Source organism: Bos javanicus, chromosome 6 (genome assembly GCF_032452875.1).
Source record: "Bos javanicus breed banteng chromosome 6, ARS-OSU_banteng_1.0, whole genome shotgun sequence".
Lineage (NCBI taxonomy): Eukaryota > Metazoa > Chordata > Mammalia > Artiodactyla > Bovidae > Bos > Bos javanicus.
In genome coordinates this window covers 11,180,757-11,194,018 of record NC_083873.1, presented here as the reverse complement: position 1 = coordinate 11,194,018, position 13,262 = coordinate 11,180,757, and the positions used below count along the sequence as shown (strand labels likewise).

At 36.6% G+C, this 13,262-nt stretch overlaps 1 long non-coding RNA gene across 1 annotated transcript; it reads right to left on the bottom strand.

Annotated features, from left to right (window-relative positions):
- Positions 1 to 694: 694 nt before the first annotated feature.
- Positions 695 to 9,059, bottom strand: LOC133249228 (uncharacterized). The gene is made up of 2 exons (XR_009736880.1): positions 8,963 to 9,059; positions 695 to 3,846 (listed from the first exon to the last, which is right to left on the bottom strand). It is a non-coding gene; the product is annotated as an uncharacterized LOC133249228 (long non-coding RNA).
- Between the last annotated feature and the right edge of the window lie 4,203 nt (positions 9,060 to 13,262).

Here is a 13,262-nt window from a genome sequence, read left to right as displayed (position 1 = left end):
GGAGTAGAAAAACATATACTTGTTTGATGAATCAAGAAAGAGTGGTTTGAATATTATACATTATTTCTATAAGAAACATGTTTCAGCATAACTACATTAGGCATTGTAGTTAGTTGTTTAAATATATTCTCATTTAATGTTTACAATGACCCAGTAAGTAATACTCTGTTGTCTCTATTTTACAGAAAAGAAAACTGTGACTCAGAGAAGTTCCACAAATTTTTGAGGCTACACAATTTGCTCAAGGCAGGATTGAGATGTAAAACCCAGATACCCCAAATCCACTCTCCTAGCTTCCTGGTTACACTTGTTATATGTTTGGAATTCAGGGAGTGTGTATAGAGCAAAAGAAGGAAAAGGGAAAGAAAAAGATTCATCTGTTGATTAAAACTTTGGGCTTCAGAGGAGAAACAACATTACTTTAGTGACCATACCAGCAATAGTATTTATTCTGAAGAAATGAGAACCAAAGATACGTTATGCATGTACTATTAACACACCAGTTATTTAACAATTTCAGTAAATGCCGAGTTCTCTTTCTGCTTTTCCTGCTCACCTCACAGGCTCACACAAGAATATAATCATTTGTGTATATATATACACACACACACACACACTCATCATCTATAGACTATATATATGTACTCATGGCCAAGCTGTGTTCCTATAGTTGAAGTTAAACCATATATGCAAGACTGTTTGATTTCTTTATTTCTAAAATTATTGACCACAATTGTTTTCAAGCAAACTCCACCAAGCAAATAGTTAATATGTTATCTAGCCACCAAAAACAGGCTTTCAAAATATCATTGGGCTATAAATTGCTCGCATAATTGAATCAACACTCATGGTCAACAGGTTACTTTATGTCATATTAAAACAGTGAGACAGAAGAACGAAAACTCCATAAGGTACATGTGAACGGGTTTGTTGAAATCAAGGCAAATAAAATCTCTTATTGGATGGAGAACTTTTTTTTTTTAGAAAAAATATAGTGTTAGAGGAATATATATTTTCTTCTCTAGCATTCTCCCTTGTTGCTTAATTATTTTGAGGCCATTGTTAAATACAAGCAAAATTTGTTTTTGCATGAGATTTGTAATGTAATTTTTAGAGACTGGTATTTGACAAGCACACATATTTTGATATAGATTTATATCAGATATTGTCTCATCTTTATTAATGTAATCAATTATTATATTTGTAAATTAAGCAATTGGAATAAAGAAAAAGAAGGAATGAAGAGAAGATACTGGCTTGTTTGTTTAAAGGTTTTAGGAAGTTCTTTAAAATTTTAAAAAGTATGTCATTCAAAATGAAGATAATTTATTTAGAAGGTTAAATAATTATGTATGTTAAATCTTGAGTCAGTAGTTCAATAGCCAGTGGGTGAAATTTGGGAAAACGAAGATATTCTTAAAACTGAAAGTTTTCAGATTTATTATAATCTCACAGCCCAGAGTCCCTCTAAGTAGTTCACTGTAAGAGATGAATTACATAATTAAATTTTGTTTTGTCTGTATTATCAGTCTTAGTAAGAAAAATGTACACACTGATTGAAATGAACCAGGGGAGAAGAGACTAGTTGAACTTGGAATTTGGGGGAATTTTTCTCCCAGCTCTCTGCACATAGGTGAATGATACTGTATATATTACTTGGAAAAAATAAGAAAATGCTGAAAATTAGTTACATTTAAAAAAAATCTAGAGATAAGTTGGACTCTTAATTACATGAATTTTACCCAATATGAAAAGTATCTCATCTGATTTCTATAAATATCTATGGGGGAAAAAAGTTAATCTCTAGTTCACAAAAGAAAAAATTAGAATGCAAACTGGAGGAAATTAACAAAAAAGCTAGAGCTCTAAATACACAATTGTTATGATTTTAGTGTGCTTAATGGAATGCTATCAAGCACATGCTCACCTAAGTAACAGTAAGATTGAGAAATTAAGCCTCATGCCTAACAAAGAATCAACAAAAGCATCAGTTTGTGGTTTGTATCAACACATGCCCAGAAAAAATCTTAACATTTTCTGAAAAATAGAGAGAGCCTTTAGATGCAGTAGGAAAACAAAAAGCAAACAAAAATCTTAATAAAGTATAAATCCAAAGTTGAATCCCAAAATAAACTATGTAAAAATTATTGGTTCTCTTTTAGATTATACTTGAATTGTTTGCTTAAAACCACAAACAACAAATAAACAAAAACAAAGATCTTCCATTTCCTTTGAAGAATTATGTCAAGCATAATGTTATTTACAGCCTGTAGAAAAATTACTCTGGTGAAGGATGAATTCATAGGTAACGTTCCAAATTTACTTTGATTTTCTGTTCTGTTTAAATTTTACCCTCATGTATCACTGAAAAGACTAACAAAGCTTTAACGTATCTTCATTGACAAATGAGACAACCATTCAACTAGCATGACAATTTCCAAATGGGAGAGTAACCTACAACTCTAAGACAGGAAGAGTATCATTTCTTCTCCAGAAATTAATTTTTGGATGACATGGCTGAGAAATAGGTTTTAATTTAGAGAATTTGTGGTGTTTAAAGAGGTAAATTTTAGATTACATTTCTTCTGTTAAATAGGCATTAAAAACATAATCTTCTGCATTAGTATATGCACTGGCATGCATAAAAGTCCATGGTTTAAATGACTGACATATACTATGCAAAAGGCACGGGTGCCTCACTCTACCTGTAAACACATATTAGTATTTTCATTCCAGCCTTATCAATAAAGTTTTTTTTTTTCCTTCTGGGATAGAGAAAAAAATATATAAATACTACATCATTATCAAAGTGGAAATACCTAGATTAATAGTATGGTAATGGCGTGCTGCGATTCATGGGGTAGCAAAGAGTCGGACACGACTGAGCGACTGAACTGAACTGAACTGAACTGAAGATTTTTACCCATGGAAAGATGGCCTTACACATAGTAGTTAATATTATGTAAAGTACGCACTTTCACAGTCATTTATCCCCCAAATCTCTGATAGATGGTGTTGGAACCACAATGCAAAATTCACCGAGAATTGCATGTTGGCCAGATAAAATACTATTATGAGCTACTTGCAGATGGTATCCTCCTACAAGATCAAAACAGATCAAGCATGTGGGAGGTTACAACTTTACAACTTGGGCAAGTCAAAGACGTTCCTAAAGAGGATTAACAGAGGAAAACGTATTTTATTTACTCTATAAATAGAATAAATAATAACTGCTCAAAATAAGAACATAAGATTACACTGATAATTTCACAACAAATGCAAAATTGTTTTCAAATTAGCAAGGGAAAATGTATACCCTTAATTCTGATATTGGGTTACTACCAGTCTCATTTACAGATATCACAGTGTGTTTCTTAAGATTTCAACTTGTCAATTGCATATAATCAGGGTTCTCAGTAAAACATAGTTTCCAAAATTTTATGGTTAAAGGAGGAACTGGGTTGTGTCATGATCCCCACACTGGAAGCTGGATAATGCCATAAAAGCCCACATTATTTCCCAAAAGCTCACATAGGAATTATGCTAGTAATCGCCAATGCGTGCATATATAATAGTTTTCATTTTTATGAAAAAGGTAGGAGATTTATTCACATGGTCCTCTATTGACAATCACAAATGCATTAAAGGGATAAAAGATGGGGAGTTTGCTTTTCGGTTTCATAGTAAAAGTCAGTGTCTTGTGAGTCTTAGTTCTCCTCTCCAGTGCTATCTCACTTTTTGAAGCTCCTGTCTCAGCCATGATGGTAGAGGCTGCCCCAGTCTGTGTAACAGTTTGGACAGTTCCACATTATGATCTCGGTAGTAATTAGAGAGGAAGGTTCTAGACTGAAAGCAAAAAGAAGACAAAGGGAGTTATTAGTTCATTAAATGAGATTTTGCAAATTTATTAAGAAATTCTCCAGCAATGGGACTGCATATAAAACAGGCATTTCTTTCTATTTTCCCACGGATGCCACTTATTTTTACCTTTAGGAAAGATTTCCTAAAGGTAAGTTGTTGCAAAATAAAAATGGGTCCAGGAATAACTTATATAGCTTATTTTTCCTAGAACATTTGGAGAATTAGCTTTTTGAATTTTTTAAACTGAAGTATAATTTGACTTACAATATTATATTAGTTTTGGGTATACAACATTGAGTCAATATTTTTGTACATTAAATACCATCTGTCAGTGAGGAGGGCATGGTGTCCCACTCAATATAAAGCACACTTATTTACTGAGGGACTGATGAAGAGGTTGATGAGAGGCATGTAATACTAAAGAAGAATGAGGTAAGTAGGCACCAGATGTGGCACAAAATCTACGAAAAGAAACACTTAGGTTTATGAAATTGGTCACTCTCTGTAAAATTGGGTCACAGCATTAAGATAATCAGTCAACATAATCATAAAAGCTGAATTTCATGATTAAATAAATAACTTGCCATGTTATAAAATGCTTTCTATATTCATTTAGGACCAAAACAGATTTTTTTGAAAAACCATTAAGCTTTTCTACTTCACAAATATTACAAGGTCTTATTATAAAGGTCATTAAAGTGATCTTTCCTGGAATTTTTATGTTCCTAACCAAGCTGGAGTGATTGACAATTTTTAGATGAACGGCTGAAAAAAGGATTATAAAATAAGTCTGTGGTTTTAGTTTATTTTATTCCAAGAAGACAAAAAACTTGTTAATGGGTTTTTCTCTGGATGTCATTTATCTTATATTAGAATCCACTGAACATAGTTCTGTGTCTTTTTGATAAAATAATAGAGGTGAATGTTTTTCCTGTGAAATATGGGCAGCCTTTTCCATTTGGTCAAACTTAAACCATCTCTCTTAAACCCCTCCCAATATTTTAGCACAAATTAGTCTCTTTCCTCCTAAAATTCCCTTAGCAACTTATATACTGTGGAAATGAATTCCAGATAACTACTTTTTTTCTTGTCCGCTCACTAGGTTTTTCACCGCATTTCTTCCCTTCGAGTGGATTGTGAACACTTCAAATTCTGGATAAGATGTTTATAGAAGTAGTGGAGTTGTTACACTGATTTCTTGGGAGATCAACGTGATTTTTGAAGCCTTTTTGAAATTATTGGGTTCAAAGGTGTAGTTTGAGAACCTTCTGGTTCTTCTATTTCCATAGTAACACCTAATCACTTCCATCCTCCTTAGGCCCACACTGTCTTAGGAGAGATAACTCATTATATCTGCTCAGTTGATTGCTACCTAGTTTTCCAATCCTTCTGTCTTCTCATAACTTTTACTGATAGATTTTTCTCCCCTGCCTTTTTGCAGTTTGATATTGTTTTATATATTTTATTATAAACAAGTGACCATAACTAATTTACTCTCTTATAATAAATCTAGGCTCATAATAACTGTTTTATCCTGTAACCTATTTGTGACATTTTGAATTACAATAAGAAATATATAGTTGGTCATTGACTCCATTTCTGGCACAAGGCGCACTTGGAATTTCCAAAGTGAGATAATGGTAAAGGTATACTTTGTTATGTTAATGAAGTGGCTTTTTGTTTTTGTTGTTAAGTCACCCAGTCATGTCCAACTCTTTGTGACCACATGGACTGCAGCATGCCAGGCTTTCATGTCCCTCACCATCTCCTGAAGTTTGTCCAAGTTCATGTCTATTGCATCGGTGATGCCATCAAGCCATCTCATCCTCTGACACCCTCTTTTCCTTCTGTCCTCAATCTTTCCCAGCATCAGGGACTTTTCCAATCAGTCAGCTGTTTGTGTCAGATGACAAAATAATGGAGTTTCAGCTTCAGCATCAATCCTTCCAAGGAGTATTCAGGGCTGATTTCCCTTAAGATTGACTGGTTTGATCTTGCTGTCCAAGGGACTCTCAGGAGTCTTCTCCAGCATCACAGTTTGAAGGCATTAATTCTTTTAATGCTACGCCTTCTTTATGCCTCCAGCTCTCACAACCGTACCTGACCACTGGGAAGATCATAGCCTTGACTATATGGACCTTTGCCAGCAGAGTAATGTCTCTGCTTTTCAACACATTGTCTAGGTTTGTTATAGCTTTCCTGCCAAGAAGCAAATGTCTTCTGATTTCACGGGTGCAGTCACCATCCGTGGTAATTTTAGACCCAAGAAGAGGAAATCTGTCATTACTTCCACCATTTCTCCCGCTCTTTGCCATAAAGTAAAGCTGCTGAATGCAATGATCTCAGTTTTTTTTCTTCTTTTTTTAACATTTAGTTTTAAATCGGCTCTTTAACTTTCCTCTTTCACGCTCAAGAGGCTCTTTAGTTCCTCTTCATTTTCTACCATTAGAGTGGTATCTGGATATGTGAGGTGGTTGCTGTTTTTCCCTGTGGGACCTGACACGCTCTCTCTTTGTAGAGAGTGTCAGTATTGTGTTGGGTTCTGGAGACCCAGCTGGTATCTGAGCCTTGCTTGGTGATATGGAAAAACCTCCCTACCACATGTTGTAATTGTTGATCAGAACAGTTTACTCTCCATGGCTCAACTCACTACCATGCATGGTATCAGTTCAGTTCAGTTCAGTCACTCAGTCATGTCTGACTCCCTGCGACCCCATGAATCACAGCACGCCAGGCCTCCCTGTCCATCACCAACTCCCGGAGTTCACTCAAACTCATGTCCATCGAGTTGGTAATGCCATCCAGCCATCTCATCCTGTGTCATCCCCTTCTCCTCCTGCCCCCTATCCCTCCCAGCATCAGAGTCTTTTCCAATGAGTCAGCTCTTCCCATGAGGTGGCCAAAGTATTGGAGTTTCAGCTTTAGCATCAGTCCTTCCAATGAACACACAGGACTGATCTCCTTTAGAATGGACTGGTTGGATCTCCTTGCAGTCCAAGGGACTCTCAAGAGTCTTCTCCAACATCACAGTTCAAAAGCATCAATTCTTCTGCACTTAGCTTTCTTCACAGTCCAACTCTGGCATCCATACATGACCACAGGAAAAACCATAGCCTTGACTGGATGGACCTTTGTTGGCAAAGTAATGTCTCTGCTTTTGAATATGCTATGTAGGTTGGTCACAGCTTTCCTTCCAAGGAGTCAGCGTCTTTTAATTTCACGGATGTAATCACCATCTGCAGTGATTTTGGAGCCCCCCAAAATAAAGTCTGACGCTGTTTCCACTGTTTCCTCCTCTATTTCCCATGAAGTGATGGGACCAGATGCCATGATCTTAGTTTTCTGAATGTTGAGATTTAAGCCAACTTTTCCACTCTCCTCTTTCACTTTCATCAAGAGGCTTTTTAGTTCCTCTTCACTTCTGCCATAAGGGTGGTGTCATCTGCATATCTGAGGTTATTGATATTTCTCCCAGCAATCTTGATTCCAGCTTGTCCTTCTTTCAGTCCAGTGTTTCTCATGATATACTCTACATATAAATTAAATAAGCAGGGTGACAATATACAGCCTTGTCATACTCCTTTTCGTATTTGGAACCAGTCTGTTGTTCCGTGTCCAGTTCTAACTGTTGCTTCCGACCTGCATACAGGTTTCTCAAGAGGGAGGTCAGGTGGTCTGGTATTCCCATCTCTTTCAGAATTTTCCACAGTTTATTGTGATTCACATAGTCAAAGGCTTTGGCATAGTCAGTAAAGTAGAAATAGATGTTTTTCTGGAACTCTCTTGCTTTTTCTATGATCCAGAGGATGTTGGCAATTTGATCTCTGGTTCCTCTGCCTTTTCTAAAACCAGTTTTAACATCTGGAAGTTCACGGTTCACATATTGCTGAAGCCTAGTTTGGAGAATTTTGAGGATTACTTTACTAGCATGTGAAATGAGTGCAATTGTGCAGTAGTTTGAGCATTCTTTGGCACTGCCTTTCTTTGGGACTGGAATGAAAACTGACCTTTTCCAGTCCTGTGGCCACTGCTGAGTTTTCCAAATTTGCTGGCATACTGAGTGCAGCACTTTCACAGCATCATCTTTCAGGATTTGAAATAGCTCAACTGGAATTCCATCACCTCCACTAGCTTTGTTCATAGTGATGCTTTCTAAAGCCGACTTGACTTCACATTCCAGATGTCTGGTTCTAGGTGAGTGATCACACCATTGTGATTATCTGGGTCATGAAGATCTTTTTTGTACAGTTCTTCTGTGTATTCTTGCCACTTCTTCTTAATATCTCCTGCTTCTGTTAGATCCATACCATGCATGGTATAGGCACTGGATATACACATTCAATATGTAACAATAATACTTGTATATTTTATACAAAATCATTTTTTACTAGATTATTTGTTTGAGCCCTTTACACATTTGGAAAGAAGTTACTGTTCAGTATTTATATTTGAATTGCATCCCAACAGGATACAATTTCCATAAATATCTACTAATCATCTCTATCTGTTGGTCTATCTCTCTTCTCAATATATAAACTATTGATAGCAAAGAAAGTCAAGAAAAAGGAGTCAAGTTTATTGTCTACTAATTTTGAAACAGTTGTATATACAGGGTTCTACTGTAACAGGAAAGGATTAATTCTGACTTCATGTTGGAACTGTTTCTTTGACTTGTTTTCCATTGTTTTTGTCATCATAATCATAATTAATGGTCTGCCTCAGAGAATCCTGCCCCTCTGCCTGACTGTTAAAGTGCCTTTGTTCAGAACTCTGTCCGCCTGTAGATGGCAGGAAGAAATGAACACATCCCTCTGCCTGAGGCTTGCCATTCTGGTAAATGTTTGCAAGATTAATGGCCTTTTTACGTTGTTTCCTCACCTTGTCCCATCTCTGATCCATAAAAGAACTGGCATCCAGACCCAGATAAGATGGCTATTTTGAGATGGTAGTCTGCCATCTTCTCTGTCAGCCAGCTTTCGGAATAAAGTCATATTCCTCATCCCAACACCTCCTTGCTCAGATTCATTGGCCTATTGTGCTGCAGCAGAGCATGCTTGGATTCAGCACTACCAGAGAATTTCAAAGATAAGGAAAATATTACCTCTGGATCCATGGGGGGATACTTTCGACCTTTGCTTTTTCCAAGGCATTTGGTCTTTCCTCCTTCCAATAGTTGACACCAAAAACCCTTTTGGGGATCAAAACTACAAAAGATCAAAGATATAAATGAAAATAAAGATATAATGATTATAAATTATATACAGAATTTTAAGACAACCTCACCAATTGTACAATGGAAATGCACTTTCATATACTCATGCTTTGATTTAATTTAATTCAATTCTATAAATATTAATTGAATCAATTTGAGAGAATTTAATTAAAATTAAATAAACTATATGTTATATATTTTTTAATATTTCTAATGTAATGAAAAAAGACATATGGATATTTGGTCTTTTTATGATGAAATTATTAGGTTTTTATATTTTACCTATTCATCCATAAAAGATCAAGGATGAATCAACAAAACTACAATCATATATACAAGACTTTACAATATTTATTTTTTTATTTATATGATTTCCCTGTCAAAATATATTAGCAAATTTCTTTGAAATCATTCAATAGTATATATTAAGGTGACAATATAATGTAAACATATTTCTTTAAATACAAACATGAATTTTAAAGCTTCTAAGAAAAATACTAATTTTTTTAAAATTTTATTTTATTTTTAAACTTTACAATATTGTATTGGTTTTGCCAAATATCGAAATGAACCCGCCACAGGTATACATGTGTTCCCCATCCTGAACCCTCCTCCCTCCTCCCTCCCCATACCCTCCCTCTGGGTCGTCCCAGTGCACCAGCCCCAAGCATCCAGTATTGTGCATCGAACCTGGACTGGAGACTCGTTCCATATATGATATTATACGTATTTCAATGCCATTCTCCCAAATCATCCCACCCTCTCCCTCTCCCATAGAGTCCATTAGACTGTTCTATACATCAGTGTCTCTTTTGCTGTCTCGTACACAGGGTTATTGTTACCATCTTTTTAAATTCCATATATATGCGTTAGTATACTGTATTGGTGTTTTTCTTTCTGGCTTACTTCACTCTGTATAATAGGCTCCAGTTTCATCCACCTCATTAGAACTGATTCAAATGTATTCTTTTTAATGGCTAATACTCCATTGTGTATATGTACCACAGCTTTCTTATCCATTCATCTGTTGATGGACATCTAGGTTGCTTCCATGTCCTGGCTATTATAAACAGTGCTGCGATGAACATTGGGGTACACGTATTTCTTTCAATTCTGGTTTCCTCAGTGTGTATGCCCAGCAGTGGGATTGCTGGATCATAAGGCAGTTCTATTTCCAGTTTTTTAAGGAATCTCCACACTGTTCTCCATAGTGGCTGTACTAGTTTGCATTCCCACCAAGAGCGTAAGAGGGTTCCCTTTTCTCCACACCCTCTCCAAAATCTTAACAGACCCATCACAAGCACGGAAATTGAAACTGTAATCAAAAATCTTCCAGCAAACAAAAGCCCAGGTCCAGACGGCTTCACAGCTGAATTCTACCAAAAATTTAGAGAAGAGCTAACACCTATCCTACTCAAACTCTTCCAGAAAATTGCAGAGGAAGGTAAACTTCCAAACTCATTCTATGAGGCCACCATCACCCTAATACCAAAACCTGACAAAGATCCCACAAAAAAAGAAAACTACAGGCCAATATCACTGATGAACATAGATGTAAAAATCCTTAACAAAATTTTAGCAATCAGAATCCAACAACACATTAAAAAGATCATACACCGTGACCAAGTGGGCTTTATCCCAGGGATGCAAGGATTCTTCAATATCCGCAAATCAATCAATGTAATATACCTAATTAACAAATTGAAAAAATACTGATTTTTTTAACAGTTCAAAACATTTACACTTTTCAAGGATGAAATTAAAAGGCTAGCAATATAATTCAGTATTTTTTTCAGAGAAAATAAGACATGGGTTATACAAATGGTGAGTGGAACATTAGACAACTCTTCATTTCTTTTGTTGAAGGTGAATGATTCTATTGGATCATTCAGATCTCTATACTCATAAAAAGTATTCTAACATTGTTTTGCATCCTTGGCCGCACAAAGTTACCAAAGAAAGAATGTGTAATCTAATTATTTGTTTAAACTCAGATATGTAAGAATTTTTGTTTAGGACTAACAAGATAGGAAAAAGGAAAGAATAAACCAAATAGGAAGGGAAATTTTAAATTTACTGCTGTGGGAATTGCTGCATGCATAAAACATCGAAAAGGTTTGCATTTTTGTTTCTCAGCAGATGTTTTAGGAGGATGAAGCATAATTGACTAGGATGTAAAGTTAATTAGTTGCAGAATACTTTGTTGCCCTGGGCCCATTCCTATAATACCGATGCACCTGCAATTTGCTTCTGCACATATGTGAACTCATTTAGGGGGAGAGGGAAATTTTCTTCACAGTTCCCTGCCCAATCTATTATTAGAGACCTGATCCTCACAGTCCAGGTTGTCCTAGTACATGCTATCAATTAAAATTAAATACATCACCGGTTAAATGGATAAAAGGAAGACAGAGTCATTTCCAACCTGGACGTTTCCAATCTGCATCTTGCCTATCATAGGCCTTTCTTTCGTTTTCATTAATTTCCCAAGAGGAAGAACAATTTGGCATGCTGTGCAAAATGAAATGGGGGAGGTGGCATAACGGTGCCCCTAAACAGCATCTCCTGCCTCAGGATGAGAATGTTTAACTGCATTAAGGTAAAATACAGCTTTGGCAACCAAGTCAAGATATTTATACACACTGAGAGCATCTCCTCTGCTCTCGGGTGTGCAGAGGTCTCAGGACAGGCTCCCGTCTCTCTCACTCTCCAAACAGCTGTTATGAGGCAGAGCTTAATATGATCTGAGGAAGGAGAGCCATCCAGACTATTGAAAGTCATTCTTTTAGATAGGGTTGTTAAAACCTTGAATCCACATTATTTTGCTGTCCTGGTATCATTTATTGCATTGGCAATGTTATAAACACGGAGTCTAACAAAGGACATTTATTCTTGCTAAGTTATATCAATTCCTTGTTTTATGGTTTGGTTTAGCAGGCATGAAATTGTGAAATTAAGATGCAAAGGCTTTTTCAAATAACTGTTAGATAACTTTGAGGACATGAATTGGTTGCCACAAGACTTCTTTTATTACATTGAACATCACTGTAGTTATTAATTTTTGTGATGTGTGAGACATATTAAAAACCATATATTCTGTACTTGTTTGCAATCTCTTCTTTAAAAGTATGATTTTATAAGTTTATTGAACCATAAGGAACTATTTGTAGTAAACAGGCTAAAACCATTCCCTGAATTACTGCAGGGAGTAAGGGGAGGCCGTGCTGACACTAATGACTCTTCATGTAAGTGTATTAGAGGACGATCTGTCTACTTAATCGGTGGGGGCCATGCCGTGTGTTATTTCCATGTGTAGGTAAAAACTTCATTAGATGTGTTTTAGTGGATAAGGAAAAACCCAGTCTTATTACTGCTTTTCCTGCCCCTCCATTACCCTCTGTGTCTAATTGCTGATTCTAATCTGCTTTGAACTGGGAAATTATATAATCAGGCTTGTAAAATTTTGTCTAAAACATAATAGGCTTTATATCAGGGCTTGTGAAGGGAGTCAAGAACATGACCTTTTAAATGTATATTTTGACAGCTTGGAGCTCTTGTTTTTGTTTGTTATTTTGCCTCTTTCCTTTTTTGTTCCATTTTTAATTACCCGAAGTATATGATTTTATTTCCCAAGCTGACTGCAACCATAACCCCTCCCCACCTTCACTCTCTTCTGCAGGACGCCCTTGCCCCTCCCCAGAAAGAGGAGGAGGTGCCTTTCCCTCCTCGTGGGTTTGGACTGGCTTTAGTGCCTTGCTTGCAATCAACAGAATATGGTGTAAGTGATGCTGCATGACTTGCAAGGCTAGGTCAGAGAAGGCCTTGAACCGTGTTCCCTCCACATCTCGTTCCCTCTCAGAACACACAGTCTCTACCAGGAGGTGCGAGTGGTAAAGACCTGCCTGCCAATGTTCGATCCCAGGGGGCCTAAGATCCCCTGCAGGAGGGCAAGGCTACCCACTCCTGTATTCTTGCCTGGAGAATCCCATAGGCAGAGGAGCCTGGGGGGCTATAGTCCATGGAGTTCCAAAGAGTTGTACATGACTGAAGTGACTTAGGATGCTCACTGCAAGAAAGCCACCCAGAGAGATCTCCCATTGAGCTCAGCTTTGAGCTATCCAGTCTAAGAGCCAAAGATGTGAGTGAAGAAGCCTTCAGAAAACTCCAGTCTCCAGCCATTCAAGTCATA